The sequence below is a fragment of the Strigops habroptila genome, chromosome 8 (assembly GCF_004027225.2).
Source record: "Strigops habroptila isolate Jane chromosome 8, bStrHab1.2.pri, whole genome shotgun sequence".
Lineage (NCBI taxonomy): Eukaryota > Metazoa > Chordata > Aves > Psittaciformes > Psittacidae > Strigops > Strigops habroptila.
In genome coordinates, this window is record NC_044284.2 from 32,454,225 (window position 1) to 32,472,721 (window position 18,497).

At 45.8% G+C, this 18,497-nt stretch overlaps 3 long non-coding RNA genes across 3 annotated transcripts; 1 reads left to right on the top strand and 2 right to left on the bottom strand.

The window, feature by feature from the left end:
* Positions 1–105: 105 nt before the first annotated feature.
* On the bottom strand, positions 106–3,738 carry LOC115612193. The gene is made up of 2 exons (XR_003992912.1): positions 1,697–3,738; positions 106–446 (listed from the first exon to the last, which is right to left on the bottom strand). It is a non-coding gene; the product is annotated as an uncharacterized LOC115612193 (long non-coding RNA).
* A 4,286-nt stretch (positions 3,739–8,024) lies between these two features.
* LOC115612192 lies at positions 8,025–11,101 on the top strand. Its single transcript, XR_003992911.1, has 2 exons — positions 8,025–8,261; positions 8,338–11,101. It is a non-coding gene; the product is annotated as an uncharacterized LOC115612192 (long non-coding RNA).
* A 3,156-nt stretch (positions 11,102–14,257) lies between these two features.
* LOC115612191 lies at positions 14,258–18,087 on the bottom strand. The gene is made up of 2 exons (XR_003992910.1): positions 16,593–18,087; positions 14,258–15,525 (listed from the first exon to the last, which is right to left on the bottom strand). It is a non-coding gene; the product is annotated as an uncharacterized LOC115612191 (long non-coding RNA).
* Positions 18,088–18,497: the final 410 nt, after the last annotated feature.

Consider the following 18,497-nt stretch of genomic DNA (forward strand, 5'->3'; position numbering starts at 1 on the left):
ATTATTGAGCAGCACATAACCACTTCAGAGAAATTGTTAAAAATTATTTAGCTGGGCCAATGCAAGAGACAAAGAGTAAAAACTAAATCCCATTTGAAAGCAAACTTTGCAAAAGCAGTAAATTTAATCAAAGACTGACTGCTCTTGATTTACAAGGATGTTCCCAGTCCTGATTTCAATTAAAGAGAAATCCTCAGGCATTTCTGCCATTCGGCATTGTTCTTTATTCCACATTGTTACATATTGGGTAATAAACAAAACAAACAAAGGCTGTGTTCTGCAATGAACTACATACATCCTGTGCAGGCTCAGGGAAATCAATAGGTCACAGTCTGGCCTTGGATTGCCTCAGTATCAGTTGTCAATAAGTCCCCCAGCTTTAGTGGAGTTTACGTCTGTGTAAGTAAAAAATGAATGCAGAGAAACACATCTGTCTGTATATTCCCCTAAAAAAGAGAGAAAACAAATAATGCTGTTGACTTCACTCCTTTATACAGAAGGAGAAATAAATAAATAGTTAGCTGGCATTGTAAACTCTGACTTATTTGCAAGGGCTCCCAAAATCATGAGGGTACATTTTAATGAAAGCATGTTAAGCCAGGCTTTGCAGTCTTTTTCTTTGCTTTCTGCTTGTTGCATTTCTAGCTCCTGGTTCTTTCGCTGAGGTCTGCAGTTTGCAAGGACCAAGACCTCATTTGTATGGTGATGGCTGAGTCTCAGTACAGCAGCGAGCACTGGGTCTTTAAATAGCGGTGATGATGATGGTGATAAAAAAACCTATTGTTGACAATTTGGTTTTCTTTGCAAGTGCTGAATTACTGATTTCTTTTATCCTGCTCCTGGTAATATTTTAATAACCATGTATGGTTTTCCCTTCAGCAGGCAGTGCTGGTGAGCGCTGAGGCTGAGCTTCAGGAACAGGATAGGTCTGTGTTTCCTCCCATTTGCCTCCTGCCCCACTGGCCTCTGGACCAGCAGTTACGCTTGGCACTGAGCAGGTCTTGCTGGTGCTTAGCGCAGGTGCTGAGCTCTTTGGATGTGAATGCAGCTTTTGAGTTTACACACCTGGGCTTTGCATCTTGCTCATGCATGAACATATCACATGGAGTTTGTGCTTAAAGGGGGAATTTGTTTTCCACTTATTAATAAAAGCAAAGGAAAAGGAAAGTAAGACAGTGGTCTTTGTTCCCCTGTGAGGTCAAAGGGACAAAACCCGCATGCAGTACCCCTGCTTTGGGAGAGAAATGAGGCAGAGAGTAGTGGTAAAAGCGTCTCAGCAACGGCTGTGATTTCCCTGCAACCCCACAACAACTGTGACAGAGTGAGGAGTCAAATGGCCTCAAGGTGCCAGGGCCACGTCCCCCACCACCTCCACCTCCTTACCCAAGTGTGAACAGGCAGCCTGCCTTATACCTCTGGCTTAACACTTTCCTGGAGTGATAAAATACTCAGATTTGAGACATTTTAATGTCTCCTTCTATTCCTGCTGTAACCAAGTCTTGTTTTTAAATAGATCAGATCTTCATCCTCATTTAAGCATAAATCAGGAGTTAATCTAGGCAAAGTCACCCGGCTTTACAGAAGCCTGTGGAAATGCACTTGCAGGAGATTGCGATCAGGCCTTGTACTCACAGAAAATGCTCACTGCACTGGGAGAGAAAAACTGTGCTTGAGAGCTGTAAATATAACAACCCACCTTTTGACATGGGCTCTTCAGATCTCACATCCTCTGGTACAGTCTGACCACTGCTTGCCCAGTGTGTGTGTGAGGCTTCATATGCCCTTTAATCCTCCACACATGCTTCTTCCGAAGTCGTCATTTGTATGCACACACTTAGTAATCACTCACTCTGGCCATAAAACCTACAGGATTTTAAATTGAACTGAAGTCCCAAATGCTTTAGAAGAATTTATGTTGCATAATTGTACTGGTTTGCCTGAAAACAAACAGTGATATATGGCTAAAATACTCTCTCAAGGGGATGACTCAGATCCTTGCTTGTGGCTTGGACCTTGCTTGGCTGCTGATGGTGCAACTTGTAATCTCTCCTCCAGATGCAGGGCAAACAAAAGAGTAACACACAGAGTGAGGCACATAAGATGAGAACACACAAGTTATTTGGAGCTTTTGGAGATGCTAAATGCTTTCATTTATTCTGAATCAAGGCACCATTGGAGATTATGAGAAAGAAACCCAAACCACATCAGTATTACATGCTGGCCCATTTGTGGGTGGAGGATGTGGCTGCTTTTGTGTTGATTGGCAAAGCAGCTGTGTGCCTGGTGGATCCCCACCACGGGGGAGCCTGCAGACAGAACAGGTGGATGGGTGCCCTGCAATGGTGTGGCTTCCCAAAGTGCCACTACTGACCTCATGAATGGGCAGCTTTGGGTGTTTTGTAGTCCACGAAGGTTGTGGGCAAGACCCTTGTGCCTGGATGTCCCATTGCCAAGGGCTGTCCAAATGATCCTGGCAGGTGGGCTGTGCCATCTGTACCATACAAATGCTTTTGCCACCAAGTCAGCAGTTTGTGTGTTTTTTTGCTGTCACTGTTCTCACTTCCAAACTTTGTTTTCTGTAGTCATGCTTTATGTCCAAGGACATCATCTGACTGTTGATAATTAAGACAATTTTTCAAGCAAGGCTCAAAAAGATATGTGAAAGCTTTACTTTGCAAATGTGACATTCAACCAGTGCTTAAATGTCCTTCAGCTGTGATGGTCGGTCCTCAGGAGTCCTAAACAGGTGTGGGAAGGATCAAAGAGACAGCACTTAATGTGTTTTTAAAGATCTACGTTTTCTTGATACATACATAAACCAGTTTGCAGATGTGGCTTTGCAGATTTGGGGATTTTGCCGGTTTTCTGCTGTTTGCAGATTTGGAGATTTCCGTTCCGAGCACGCACTAAAACCACCACTGTTGCTGCATGTGAGCAGGCATTTGCAGGACATTGGCCTCAAGTGGATGTATCCTTCTTTCTGTCATTACCAGCTGGGCAGAGGACATCCAAGGGTTTGTTGTTTATTGGAGCATGCATTGAAAGTGCAATGTATGCTCCAGTGTAACTTGGCGCACTTACAGCCACGCAGCCCTGCAAGTGCTCTCCACCCTTCCTCCTTCTAAAACAAAAATATCAGGTATGAAGTTACCCTTGTGGAGCATACTCACGTAGCATGTCTGCCTTCCATTCCAAGCAAAGCAAATGGGAGAGCAGTCCAATACCATCACTTTGCAATGAAAGAATATTAAAAATAGTAAAAAATGAGAAAAGAAAAAGTTAACTTCATGGCAAGGAATAAAATAAGAAACTTTTTTTTCTTCAGGCAGTGCCAAGCATCATCAGGGGACATATCAATTCGTAACAGCTGTGGATAGCTATTTCTGTCTCAGACTTCAATAGTTTAATTGGAGAAGCATGGTAAAAGTTAACAGATCTGTGTCCAGCAAGGTTAATTCAGGGGTTACTGGATTATGATGCAAAGAAAATCAGCTGGTGTTTTTCTCTTGCTATGAATAGTGTAATTGCATTACTGCTACCGGAAGAGTAGTCAGCTCTTCTCAGTCTGTGGTCTCCCACTGTGGAGGGAGTAACCTATGAAAAATTGGTTTCCTTTACAAACATACCCTTCTGCCTTCTCATTCAATGCCTACGTAACCATAGTGTTGAAGGGGTGGTTGCTAATATCACAACTGCTTGTGATCATGTTTTGCAAGAGTCATTCTAAGTCCAATGAGTAATTTTTGTGCTGTTTAATTTTTTTTTTTTAAAAGATGTTAAAACCAAAAAAGTTGTTAAAATGCATTCAAGCAGTGTTTCTGCAAAAAATGATTGTGATTTTTACTTCCACCTTGTCACATCTCCTTCTGAAATTATTTGCGTGGCTCTTCTATCCTGTAGCATTAGTGGCAATGGCAGCATGAGGCCACCAGGCTTTTTCCAGAAGATTTCCGGTTTGAATGCACCCAGCAGCCTAAAGGAGGAGGAAAAAAGACACAGCAAGACTTGCAAACAGTCCCATGGGAAGGTGGTGGCAGAGGAGAATCTCTTGATTCCTAGTGCAGTGCTTTGTCCTATCCAGGACTGTGTAGCCAGTTTGTACTGCCCAATATTGAAGTACACCATGAGAAATTGTTTCATTTCTTGACTGTGCAAGTGTAACAGAGGCCTATTGGCAATGGTGATTTAGAAGTGAAATTAAAACTTTCCAGCTCAGCAAACACTGTGAATTCTTTTTTTTCCACGCTTGAATGGCTTTCCAGTTTTATTGTTTATTACTTGTTATTATCTTAGAAAATAATGGAGTCTCAATAAAAATTAAATACTTTGATCTATCTTCCCTTTGGCTTTCAGGAGAATTTCAGAAATTGTCTTCTGATTCAAAATGAAGCCAGACTTGAAGATGTCAGCCTCTGCAGTGAGCTGGAAGATGCAGCTCCAGCAGCCCAGTTTCGCAGTTCAAGTTCCATGCACTGTGTGGCTTTGCCTGGGATCTGCTCCACAGCTCAAGCGCAAAAGAGAGAAGATGCCCCCAATCTTGCACTCACAGTGCAAGTCTGACTTGAGCTGCCTTCTGCTTGCTGCAAGGAATATGAAGACTAGGGCATGAACTTAAAATAATGTTGTTTGATTCTCTCAAGCTATATATAAACTGCCTGGACGATTCATGTTGCAGCCTGCTCCAGCAGGATCTTGGTCTCCTAAGTGTCCAGGGAAGGGAAGGAAGGGAAGGGAAGAGAAGAGAAGAGGAGCTTGGTGCCAGGCTGCGCACCACTGCCTTTCTGCTGAAACCAGGGAGAGAAAAACTGGGGTGCAGCGGGCCATACACCCAAACCTGCATGTTCAGGACCCTTATTGCATCCTATGGTTGCAATACCACATGCGACTTCAGTGCTGAGCTGTCACCTGCATCCAGGGAAGAGGTAGGAGAGGAGATCCCTGATTCTCCTGCCCTCACATAATGCAAAGGCAGGGAGCGGGGAAAAGCATTTCTAGAGTCCTTTTTCTCTGACCATGGAAATGCAGTCTCAGTTCTCCAGCTGTCACTGGTTAATCAACATCTTCCCCAGAGCAGAGAGGAAATGACGATCTGACTCATGACTCAGAGCCACGTCCCCATGCCTGGCATCCTCCAAGGGGAATGCTGCCATTTCCTTGGGGCTGGTAAGTCCAAAGGCATGAAAATAGCAGGGTTTTAGGGTTGCTGGCCTTAAAATGGACCTTCAAAACTAGTTTCTTCAGATATTACCTTGACTGATTTCTATGTTTATTCTTGCCAACAAGCTCTTGTTGGAATATTTGTGGAAAATAAACTCTGGCAGGCCATACACAGAGCCAGCAGATTAATTTAAGACAAGCAAATATTTGTGGGAAAGTTTGTGTGTGTTTGCGCTATCCACCCAACACTATCATAACAGCATTTTCCATGAGTACCTAACTTTGCTGAGGTACCTTTTGGTCAAAGAGATAGATCAATTACTGTGTATTCATGTCCATGTTTTTCAGCTGTGAGGCATCAGTAGAAATTTTGGTATTTCCTCCAAGAAGAATTTGGGTTTGGCTCTGAACTTCACTTGAAGAGTTAACATTTCTGGAGCCATGACCTCAAAACCACAAATAGAAAGAAAAATAACGTAAGATAGATGAGCACAAAGTTCTGGAAGCCCTAAAGAGTGGAAAACAAATTTCAGTATGTAACCATCCTCTTGAGTTAGAGAAAAAGGACATTTTAATAAAACTGCACCCTAGAGCCCACAGAGATTTGTGTGATAAATCACAGACACACAACTGGATGTGGGACAAAGGCTGGGTCTGTAGTCCTTCAGCTCTGAAAACACCTACCTAACCATCTGAGCAAGAAAGTTGGTATTGGCCACTAGCTAAGCCTCCTGGACCAGTTGCTGAACTCTACTAGCACTCATTCCCATGAGCAATTCAGTAAGCCTTGAAGTTCAGCAGTGTTTCTCTCATTGAAAATCACCCAAAGAAAAAAGAAATTTCTGCCAAATCAACACACTTGGTTTGTGAGAAAGATCCAAGTGCATGACTCTGACCCTGTCTCTAGGTTAACACCCCCGTGCCACTGGCCCCTCCTGTGGCACCTCGTGGGCTGCTCTCGCTGAACCAGAGCAGGAGGCCACCATGGGGGGCTCATGGAAGACTTTGGGTAAGTCAAAGCCATTTGCTCTGACTGTCCTCCTCCTGCTCAAAAGGTTTCATTCCGGGCTGACGTCCCTTTGTCATTTCCTACAAATATACTGTGGCAAGAAGCCGTTATTTGGCTGTACCCAAATAAAAGGACGGAAGCAACCAAAATTAGATCAGTAACTCCACATGTGGAAAATGCCACACAAGGCTTCCAAGTTTTTCCAAGTCAGAAAAGAGAAGGGGAAAAACCCAAGCAGCTGTGAAAATCAATCCTGATTTTCACAAGCTTTGGTAGAGATACCCTAGCATGGGAATCCCTAGACTTGGATGAAGAGCTTTAAAGTATTGATTTCATTATCTCTGAAGGGCTTAGAGCTCAGAAAGAGATGCTGCTTCTTTCTGCAGCTCCATGATGGAAAAAAGGAGAATTATTCAAAAAAACATCTCTCATGAAACATTCTGGCTTCTGTTTTTCTACTTCTTAAATGAAGGTGGTTGAAGTTAAATAGAGCAGATGGGAAAGTAAGGGATGCCCGTGCAACACCAAGCAAGATGGAGCAAGGCTAGAGGGCATAATTCATTACACTTTATGTGTCACTATACACAGCTGTCACATGTGCTGCTTGATAACTCATCAGTAGGGTGATCACTGTACTGGGTGGTGATGCTTTATTGTAAAAAGCTATTTTATGGCCTAGGTATGTGTATACCCCAAAAGTTTTTTGCTCTGGATTGGAGTCTTATGACTAGAAACAGGATCATGAAGTGCTGTATTAGACTGGAAGAAGCAGAGTGTCATGGGCATGTGTGTTAAATCCAGTTTCAAGATAATGTCTTTGTTAATGGGGAGCAACAGTGCCTGAATGATCTCAGCAGATGTTCTCAAATTAAGAGGACCGATAAGCAACACAACTAATTGGCTAATAGGGCTTTAAAAATTTGCTTAAGGGAAAAAAGGAAATGAGAAACCCCATCTCCTTGCCTGCAAGTGCTTTACATTAGCAATGCCACATGCTTTGCTTAGGGCTCATGGGACTTGCGGTATCCTGTTGCAATAAGGTGAAAGTGAGGAGAGGCACAAAAATAGCTCTACAGCCTACACTCCCACCCATGAAAAAGCACAAGTCACCCAGGAGCAGTTGCTTGCTGCATTGGTGGCTGCTGGAGCAGCATTCTCTGCAGCTGTAACCTGCCACCTCCTTGGGATGCAGGCCTGGAGACAGGGACCATGCTCTCGTTAGCACCCAAACCTCCATGCAACAGAGTATTTGCTTTACTCCAGGTTCAGCTGAAGCCAGGTTTGCTCTGGCAGATTGTGAGCTGGCCACCATTGCCCACCCCATAGCCACCTCTCCAGCAAGCTCAGGGTACAGGATATTTTCCCCACATGCTCCCTGCTCCACTTTGGCCATATCAGCTTCAAGTGAGGAGATGTGAGATTAGCCACCTGCTTTTCCCCAGGCCATGTGCTGCCATTCTTTCCCTGTGGTTTTAATAAAGTTTCCAAGCAGGAGGGGTCTTGCCTGGAAGCTGTCACCCCATTCCCAAAGCAAGTTTCTGGTGCTTTAGTTGTCACCTCTGTCCCATTGAACCCTCAGGGGGAGTTTCTGAGAGTAGAAAAAATGATACTGAGACTGACAGAGCAGCAACCATTTGAGTTTCTCCATCCTGCATATAAAACCTCAGTGAAGGCTGAAATCAGTTTGTAATATAAGGCAAGTTGCCTCTTCTAAACCTCAAACCTGAGTCCCCAGAAGTCTCTGGCCTCAGCCTCTTGTTCACAGAATGATTGCAGAGCAAACACCCCAAGTTACAGGCAGAGCTGGGTGTAGTTAGGAAAGGGATGGTGTCACATGCTTCTGACGGCCAGGACTGAATTGGGTGGCCTGGGTGGATGTGCCAGGACTTGTTTGTCTTTGGGAGTGAGTCGCATTTCCTCAGAAGTCACCTAATTTTGTGGTTCCCTCCAGTGATCCTCAGCAACTCTGAGGATGGCATCCCAGGACCGTCATCCTCCCAGTGCCATGGTCCCACCATTATCCTCTTCTCCAGGCTGTGATTGTGCTTGCTGAAAGACGATGACACTGGATTACCCTAGCTCTGTTACTCCTTGCGTAAGTGCTATGGATATTTTTGTCTGTCCTTTTCAATTCCAGATGAAGTCAGTGCCACAGGCAGCTCTCTTAGTAGATTGCTTTTGTGATTTATGCAGGTCCAGAAGAGTCCAAGGATCATTTATCTTCAAACCAGGAGAGCGATGAAAGAGTCGTGATAGTAAAATTTCCTGCAGAGCTAGATCTGAGCATCAAAGAGGGGAAAATGTCATTGTTTTACTGAGACAAGACGACGTGAGACAAGTTTTAATGCTGGGGGATTTTTTTAACTGAGTAATTTGCCTTAAGAAGAAAGAGAAGTTTGAAGAAACGAAAGGAGGGCAAATGAGCTTGGTGGGCACTGCTGGGAAGCACTCTCTGGGGAGGGGCAGAAAAAGCCACGTGGAAGCAGAGCCCAAGGGGACGCGCTTCTCCTGGGATGAAGAGGCAGCACCAGGCAGGGTCAGGCTGTGGCTGACGGGTGTCCTCGCTGGGAGAGAGCCATGATGAGTCTGGGACAGGCATACCATCAGTCCATGGTGCCTGCAAGAAGCCATGGGCTCATGCAACATGGGGCGTACTTGGGGTGCACAGGTCTGCACAGCAGCATGACTATACCTAGGATAGAGAAAAAAGAAAGTTCCTAGTCTCAGTGAGTCTGACTGCAAATATGGGAAACACCACACAGCCACACTCCTCTGTGCTGCCGCAGTTTGACACGACAGTGGTGCACCTCCTCAACCAGCTCCTGGGCCGAGGGTTTGATGGAGCATCACTCTACCACAGCATCAGGTCCTGTGGGGCAGGGGAGCATAATCTGCCCTTGCCCTGCCTCGAGGCTTACATCCAAAGCACAAATCTTGGTAAATGTGATCACATCAGAGGGCTGGAAGGAAACCGAAGGAAGGAGGGGGCTGGGAAAGGGTCCGTTTACATTTGCAGCAGATGTTATCTAGAGGAGGAAAATACTTTTATTTCCCCTGTGAACTGCCAGTTGATTTTTGTGTGGCAGGCACTAATGGAAAATAATAAAGCCCATTTTAGTTAGGCTGTATCTAGAGCACTTACAGGTCAAGCCAGTACTCAAAACAGAGTTATGGAACATAACACATTAGTTTGTCCCCAGCGTCCACAGTGGCCAGGGGATTTTTACCATTTGAAATTGAATTTTACAGGTCAAGACCTTTCGTGACTTTTAAAAAGCAGTGCATCTCTGTAAAGTTAGTATGAACGGGGAGACAATTACTGGGTGTAAAGATGTGCAACCTTTGTGTTTGTTAACAGTGAAAAAAAAATCCAAGGGGACTCATGCTGGGCAGTGTGATATGGCTATAAACCCCAGAATATTCTCATTAATTGTTATGACTCAAATTATTTGGTATTGTCTTCCTGCTGCTAAATCAAACCCACAAAATGCACAGGAGGTATCTTTCTCTGAAAATTAAGTCCTGTCGGTTTATAATTTAAAATTCACTGATGACTGTAAAGGAAGCATGGTCATAAAAGCTCAAGTTTCTTAGAAATGAGTCAGAAGTAGATCATTTGTTTAGGAGAGATTAACTTAGTTCAACATTCAGATAACCTCAAACGTCTTCCATGTGGTTTTATACTTCACAGAATAAATAAAGCAAGGACATGAGGTCCGTGCCTGAACTGCCACACACACATGCACACATCCTGATGTCTCTGTTTTCTTCTCCATCCCCTCCCCTTGCAAAGCCTCGACCCCACGGCACTCCCACCCTGCTGATTCAGGAAGGCTGTAAGAGGGCATGCAGCATTCACGCTTTGATTGCCCAAATTAGAGACAAGGGCCACCAAAAGCCCCACTTTGAGCATGTTGGATGTTGAGGGCGGTCCACACGCTGCCCCCATTCCCAGTAGCCCCAGGGATGAAGGGTCTCCTGCGCAACGCTGTGCTCCAAAGCCAGCTATCCTCTGTGGCATTCCTGCTAAGAACTGGAATTGATGCTGATGACTTTATTGTGATACCAAATCCACATGCCAGGCAGGTCGGGCACCAGTGTCCCAGGCAGCTGTCCCTGCACTGCTGGTGGGAAGACTGGGACTGCTGGGGTGATCTCCCAGGTGATAGAGGAAGCCTTGTTGCTAGCCTCATTTCCATGACACTGCCTTTTCTGCCACAGCCAAATGGATTCCTGCTGACTCACATACCACATTGATTGTGATCATAATTAATAACAGCAGAAGGCTCGGGTCTAGGCTGCAAACCTCCCCTCTCAGCTGGGCAGACCCTCATATGGGCAGCTGGTGGGGTGAGACCCACGAGGTTTGCTCGTTCAGGACAGGCGTGGTGTGGATATCCTCCATCTCAAACATGGAGGAGCAAAGTATCATTATCCCCATTTCTAGCTAAGGCATTTAGTGTGAGGCTTTGGCACCATGCACAGGAGCTCCCCACAGGCCTTCTACATCAGAACTGCATTTTATTAGTTGTTATGTGAACTGTGCTTTGCTTTGCTGTTACTCCCCATTGTATTCTCTCCCTTGCCTCACTAAGCAGCATTTCCCAGGAGGAGGGGGCAAAGACACAGCCCCGTGCCAAGGGCCTAAATTAGATCAACCATGCTGTTTTGCCTTTCTTGCTGAGTCAGCAAGTATGCCAGTCAGCTAAACACATATAATCACTATGCTTTTCTTTCCTTCCTTTATTTATTTTTAACCCAAAGCTAAGTATGCATCTCAGGAGTAAAGTGTGTTGTGTCGTTAGTAACTGATGGTAGCTGGGAAGTGCATATGGCCACTCTGTTTCCCAGTAATATCCACTAAGTTCTGAAATCACTATCATTTCTGCAGGTTTTTCCTGTAATTCAACTTTAATAAAACCCGCTCTTATAACATGCCGTGGCTGTGCTAAATATTGATTGACTTTTTTGTCAAGCTGTTGAACAAGAATCTGAGAACAAAAAATATTAAATCTGCTAATGTTTAGATAATGACAACGATCTCCAGTTCCTCACGCTCATAATGAAAATGCCTCTTTTGTGCTGTGTGAGGTACTTTGATGGACAGTAAGTGCCTCTGCAGAGAGGGTGGCAGCCTGAGCCGCTCCATGCAGGTGGAAGAGGTCTCAGGGCAGAGAAGCATTGGAGCTAGAAACAGCACTTTTATCTCCAAATTGCTGCCGTGCAATGCTGCACAATACTTGAAAACCCCATCGCTTTTGATTTTTCCCAATGCTTTATTATTCTAAAGCTTCTAAAACCTTCCTTGTCCGTGGAGGGGAAAGATTGCCAAGTAAAATTAAAGGATATAAAATGTGGGGGAAGAAAAAAAGAGACCAGTTTAAAGAGCATGTGAGTGTAAGAAATAATAAAGTTCATGTCTGTAGGCTGCTTCTGCTGACTCTGGCCAATGCACACTCCTTTCAGGGACCTGTGGTTTCCTATGGGTCCACTGAGCACTCTGCAACACCACCGACCACGTTCTGTGGCTTTACCTGCAAGCAGCATTTTGATCATCCCATTTCTAGATGACAAAACAATCACATGGGCTATTCAGACCTGTGTTCCCAACTGATGGTGGTTTTCATGTTGAGTCAAGCACTGAGCTCCACGTTTTCAACAACGTCTGTTGCGTCCTGCTGAGCAGTGGCAAGCAGAGGAGCTGCAGTCAGCATGAAGGGCTCAAAGGAAGGACCCAAACAACAAGATCCATTTGGCTGCTCCCTTGTGGTGGTGTTGCCCACATCGAAGCCATGGTAAACTACTGAAGGAAAAGGATCTCTGGGAGATGCAAAGGGTCATTGTGTAGTGGCAAGGAGAGGTGAGCTAACCCGTGGAGGAGAGTGACTCATGCAGAATGGAGTGAATCTCAGTCCTGTAAAATGCAGTGACTACAGACATATCTGTGTACCAGCCCACAGCTCGTATCAAGCACCAAAGGGAATCACCTTGGGTGCATGTTGGGTGTAACTCTACCTAGTTGGCAATTCCACCTGGGTTACAGGGTATCCAGCACAGGGATTTGACTGCCATGGAGGTTAAACATATGCAAGAACTTCAGGATCAGACATGCTGATTTTTCCTCTGCTGCTACAAGCCTGTTACACAAGAATTCAGTGCAGAGCACAGACCTCCACTTTTTCCTTAGCTCATCGCCCCTGTGGGGTGTTTCTCCTTCCCATGCATCCGCTTCAGGAGCCTTCCCACCTCTGCAGCCAGTACAGAGATGAAGGCAACCGTGTAAGGTGATTTAAATGTTAGATTGGCTGAACCGTCCCAGGAAATTGCTTCTTTCTCTCTTCCCTCACAGTACATGGAGTGTCCTGGTGCAGCAGCACAGTTTGCATGCCAAAGACAGTGTGGCTGGGTCCCCCTGGAGTAGGCTGTCCCAAGCAGGATGGCATGCAGGGCAGGCTGGTACACAGCACTCAGCTCCCACTCCCCTCCCCTGCTCAGGTATTTTGCATCCATCTGATTCCCTTCATCATTAACTGTTTTTTAAAAGACTGCTATTGCTGACTCCACAGAGGTCTTTGCAACATAATGAGAACTTTTCTAATGACTCAGAGATTTCTAAATTAAACGTAAAATGTTTGCTGCAGAGATGCACAGCCATACATTATGCATTACTGTTTTAATACAATAACGTAATTCTGGTAGAAATTATCCATGTGAGCTGCAATCAATTTTAGCTACTATTCTTTGCATGCTTGACAATCTGGTCATTCAGCTGTGGAAAGTGCTTTTACTTGATTACTTATACTGTTGATAACCGATGTGGCGTTTGGCAGTGCCAGGATGTTATTTCACTCCCTGAAATTGCCAACACTATTTGTGGAGGGACCAGGCATGGCTGTGAATGCTCTGCCAAACCCCTGTGGCTTCACTTGACACTGAGGAATGCACAGACTCCAGCACAACCCTTGAAGACTTGTTTTAGCAGTGTGGGCTTTCATGGGTTTCCACCAGCCCACCTCACGTGGCCAGGTAAACAGCATCATCCTCCATCTGGATCCTGGATCACCCCTTGCAATTGCCCATGGCTGTGGCCCCAGTTGGACTGGTGGCAAACACCATTTTTATAATGCGCCCCCAAAATCCTGTACTCCCTTTGCTGGATGGGCTTCAACATTCACCCGTGCCCTGTGGGTTTTGCTTTGTGCCAAGGCAGCAATGGGATGGTGGAGGTTTGTGCTGTGCAGGACTGAAAAAAAAGAATGTTATTTTATGTGATAAGTCCCAAAGGGGAGAGATGCTGAAGTAATAAGCTCACAGTAGGGACGTGAAGAACTGGAGGCATATATTCCCTGTGACTACATTTGGGTGGTTATTATACTACTATCTTTCTTCCTGAGTTTTGTCAGCCTGTGTTTTAGTACCAGAGAAGGATGCCTAAAATAACTGTGAGCCTAAAGGTTGAGTTAACCCAATGAGCTCACACATTCCTGCACTCTTTGCCAAGCAAAGCGGGGTCCCCTCCCCAGGTAGGGCAGCAATGCCTCTCACAGTCCTCACAGGAGCACTTGTTCTTGCTCACACCACCACAGCATGAGGAAACTCCAGCACGGGGACCAGCAGCCTGACCAAAAGCCCTATTCCTGCCCCCAAAGAGCTTGCAGACCTCCATGCCTGTAGCCCACAGAGGAAGGGTTCCCCACACTGACCCCTGGTGCCATCCTGCTCTCAGAGTCCCTCTGATTTTAACTCAAGGTGTCAACTGTGTAGGTGAGAGGGAAGGTTTCTGCCAGTGTTTGGCCACCGCTGACTGTAGCATAAGGATGTATAAATCAGTGCGAGGGCTGGCCCTCATAGCTACCAGCTCTGGCTGTGTTGGGCTGATTTATTTTGCGTGGGAGCAGCAGTAGCAGTTTACGCCTCCTAGTGCAGATTACAAGATAAATCTGGCTTTCAATGAGACCCACTGGTGACTGACACTGACAGAGCTTTTAAATCACCGGAGCTGCCTGGATATAGCCATGGGGCAGATTTGGCCCTGAAGGTCAGCTCTCTTTTTGGCTGGCGTAAATCAGCACAGCTTGGATTGAGATGTGGTGTCAGGTTTGAGCACTGGTCTCATTTTTATTTAAGTGTCTGTATGGTAATTCCAGCTCAGACGGACACCTGAGGGCTGCAGCCCTTCTCTGCTTGAACTGCCAGCTTTTGCCACGCTAGGAACTACCTTTTATGGTGAAAGCTTTAAGTATTGACTAAAAGTCTCTTACAGGTGCCACACGGACACTCCTTCTAAGACCCACTTCACACTGCCAAGGTCCATCCATACGAAGATGAATATCCTCCTCAGCGCTAATTTCAATTACTAATATGCTCCAAAAACTTTTCCATTGACTGACTCTACAGACAGATTGTCAACTGCTAGAAGCTGGCCTGGTCCCCGTGAAATTGCCAACACTGTTTGCTCCTGGAGGTAATCTGGTCTTGCCTGGATAAATTTTTCAGCATTAAGGTAGTGAGAACCTCCAAACGGAGGATGAAAGTCCTCTCTGTGCTCTGGCAGACACTGATCTCTTCTGACAAACCATTGGCAGGTTTGGCATTGCTGCCAGAGGTGCGGTGCCATCACAGCCAGGGATTATCCTTGTGTTCTCCTTGGAGGGACTGATTTCACCTTCTCATGAGCATGCATCCAGAGCAGGATCAGACCTGCAAAGTGGGCAGGGGCACTTGCCTGCTCCATCTGTGGAGCTGATCCTTGGCCAAGCATTGCTGTTTGACACGGTGGGAGCATAAGCCTGTCAGAATGTATCCTCTATCAGCATCATACCCAGACTGTAAGGTCATTTCTAGACAGGTTTTATCTGGACAAATTACACCGTAGATGGAATAACCACACCAAAGTACAGTATGTCATAAAAACAACCTCCTTTTGAAATTAATTGGGTTTTGCTTTTCTTAGCTTTTTGCATGGTCCAGGACACATCAGGCTGTGTGGCAATGGTCCATGATCTGGGCCAGAGGAGGACAAAGCAAAATACCAGCTCATTCCTCTGCTGCTTGCAGCTGCTCCTTGTTGTGTCGAGAGCCTGATGGAGCCCTGACTGTGCTCCCTCCGTTCATATTTCCATTTCTGTATGTTTCACGTGGCTGATCGGTGGCTGCAATTTTCAGTTCCATGCACTGATGACTCAGTGTGAGTTACCCAGAAAAAGGTCGAGTTTGCTATATCACTCGGTATCCACCCTCTTCCCAGCCTGCCGCCGGCCTGGCAGAACGTATGCTTGGTCGTGGTGTGGATATACATCATGGGTGCAGTCATCATAGACGGTCAGTAGTCATCACTAGTAAAACGGGTCCATGTAATTCTGAAGACATGGCATGAAACCAAAGACAAATAGAGAGTAAGGATGATAGTTTTCATAGCTTCTATACATCTTCATGAAACAAAAGCTGAAGCCAAATAGTGCTGTTGTTTGTTCTTGGCAATGTTCAGGGAGGCTGGCAATACTGAAGTGCCTTTACAAATATCCTGTGGGTTTGGGGTGTGTGTAGGTAGTTACTTATTTAGCCTTCATTCTGAGGAATTCATTTTATCATACTTTAGATAAACATCCATTTAAAGCAGAATTTTTTATGGTTGCAAATTATCTTTATGGCTTACATGACCATCCTGATTAGACCCCTGAAGGCAGAGCATCAGCTGGTGCAACAGGACATCATGCCACTGATGAGCCTTATAGCAATTAGCGCTCCTTGCAAATTTATCTCTTCATGTAGCTTAGTAGCTAGATGGCACTGAAGGTATTTTGTGGCATCTCAGGTATGGCAAAGAGATGACTAATTTGCCTGTGAGTGGTAAATAATTGTAGAAATTAGTATTATTCATTTTTATTGCTATTGGACCAAATTCTGTCTGCTACTATCACTCATGTAGGTGTTGTGACTACAATAACATCTCAATGTGATAAGCAATTCAGACTATCCAACCTGTCATATCCCAGCTCCATAGGCACCCAGTGGAAGAACTGGTGCTAACACGTGTTAGTCACCTACTTCAGATGGTCTGAAGTCAGCTGGATACTCCACGTCGATATTGAGATAAGGTAAACACAAGATTTGGAGCAATTTAAGAGGAGAATAAGAGAAGATTGAAAAAGGCTGGGGGGAGAAGACATTGCTGTTTCTGGGATTGTTTATAATTTGTGACTGACTTGGCACAGGGCTTTCATTCCTCACCGCAGAGGGGAGGTGCCAAACTTGGGAGCAGCTCTGGATTTCAGTCTCATGATTTCATCTCCTTGGCTGCTGGTACAAAACCGTGGTGCTCCAGGACCCTTATTTACTTTATGATTCAGGCAGAGAGTTCTCAGTCACAATCACAAAATCATTACAGCTCGAACAATGTATTCAGTGATTCAAGACCATTTCTCACCCATGTTAGTGCTTCCTGTGCTGCTCCACTGACTCCAGCACGGTCCTCTGCAGAGTTTCTCCGGCTTCAGAATTACCTTTTGGCACAGCTCCTGGTGAATGAAAATAGCTTCACTAATAATTTTGTTTCCAGTTTGTTTCAATTATGCTTCTTTTCCAGTGGGAGTTAAGTGGTTGTTTTGGTCTCAATGGTTCAAGGCAAGTAAAACTTCTATGTAAGTTTGTGTATAAGAGGGCTCTGCAGAGAAATAGAGGAGCCATTGCCCCAGTTGTGGGGGACAAGTCTGTGCCAACCGGCCTAGCACTGATTTGGGGAAAGAAAACTCACCCCAGTATCAGCAACACTGGGAGGCTGCAGGCCTCTGCACTAACATGTGCTGCTGCCTGGGGACTATGCTGCAGGGGCTGCTGGGAGCCACCAGAGCAGCTCCTTGCTGTGTCTGTGATGTCCCTTGCAAGCACAGCCCATGCAAAACCCTGCACAAATGGCAAGTGCAACTAATGGGATATTTAGAAATGAGGTTAACCTCTAGTTCAGCCCAGACTGAGCTTTTTGGAGAGTACTTTAGTTCCCCACCCTTCATCAGCCCACACCTGAGATCCCATTTCCCCCTCCGACCAGTGCTCAGATGGGCAACTGGAGAGACTGTGGTGGGAGGAGGGGACAGGGATGCCTTTTACTGATACCCTGCTGATTTGGAGAATATTTCAGAGCTACCTCAGTGGATCCAGCTGCCTGACAGGAGATAGTTCTGACCTACTTGGCTGTGCAGAGGAGTAGCAGGAAGGATGAAGAGGGTTAGATTGCTGCATAAAAGGAGCTGTGTATCTGATTGACCTAATTTTGGTCTTTCTTGCACTTTTTTAACTCCACTGGCTTCAGCAAAGGAGTGCTGATTTACACCAGAAGAAGCTGACCCGATTTCCATGACCTGCTCTCACCATGCACTGGGGCTGTGGTGACTTTGCTATCATCCGCTGTCCCGTTTTCCCTTGGTTCAGGTTTCTGCAGGAGCACAGAACTGCAGGAGCATGACGGATGCAAATGTGCGTGCAATCAAGCTGGGACATGGGGCAGCAGGAGCCTGGCAGCCCCCACAGCTGGGCAAGCACTTTGCAGATGGGTTGCTCTAACGCAAGTTTTCCTATCCTTCAGAATTCACAGAACCAAATCATAGTTAGAAACCCCTTCTCAGGGCTGCAAGTTAATGCAAGTGTGGGCTTGGCTGTGTGGAGGATGCCCAACCCCAGCTCGCTGTAGCTCCATCCCCTCCCGGCACCCCAGACCACCACCCTGGCTGGAGGTCCAGATACGATGCAGTATCTCCATGATGGTAAAGGACCTAGAGACATGAACGTCCCCACACACAGCAATTGCTGTCCCCTCCCTCCTCCTGTGCAGCAGCTTTGAAACCCTGTGAGAGCTGCATCAGAGGAGCTTTGGTGTTGAAGTTTGTTAATATGCTGCAATTAACTGTGTCAAAAGCTTTCTTCAGATCAAGTGAAACGGCTGCTTACCTTTCCCTGTGATCAAAGGAAGGGAAGATGTCGCAGGTGGGTGCTGGCAGCATGGCAAGAGTGAACATGCCAGAGTGGGCACTGCTTTCAGCAGCGGCTGGTTGTGAACTGCCCCTTCTGTAATTGCATATAAACCACAGCAGACAAACCAGTACTGCTCTGCTGTTGCTAATATCATTGGGAGTCCTCTGATAAAGGGGCAGGAGGGGTCCAGCTAAAGCAGCTGCTAATTATTCGGTACCATTTCCTATTACTTTCAGGGAATAGCGGCACGAGGTGCCCAGTGGGCGTCGGCAAGCCGCAGCAAAAGCAGGAATGTCTCCTCACCTTTGCTTTTATCTAAAAACTGCCTAGTCAGACTGGTTAATTCAGGTTGGGTTCATTGGAT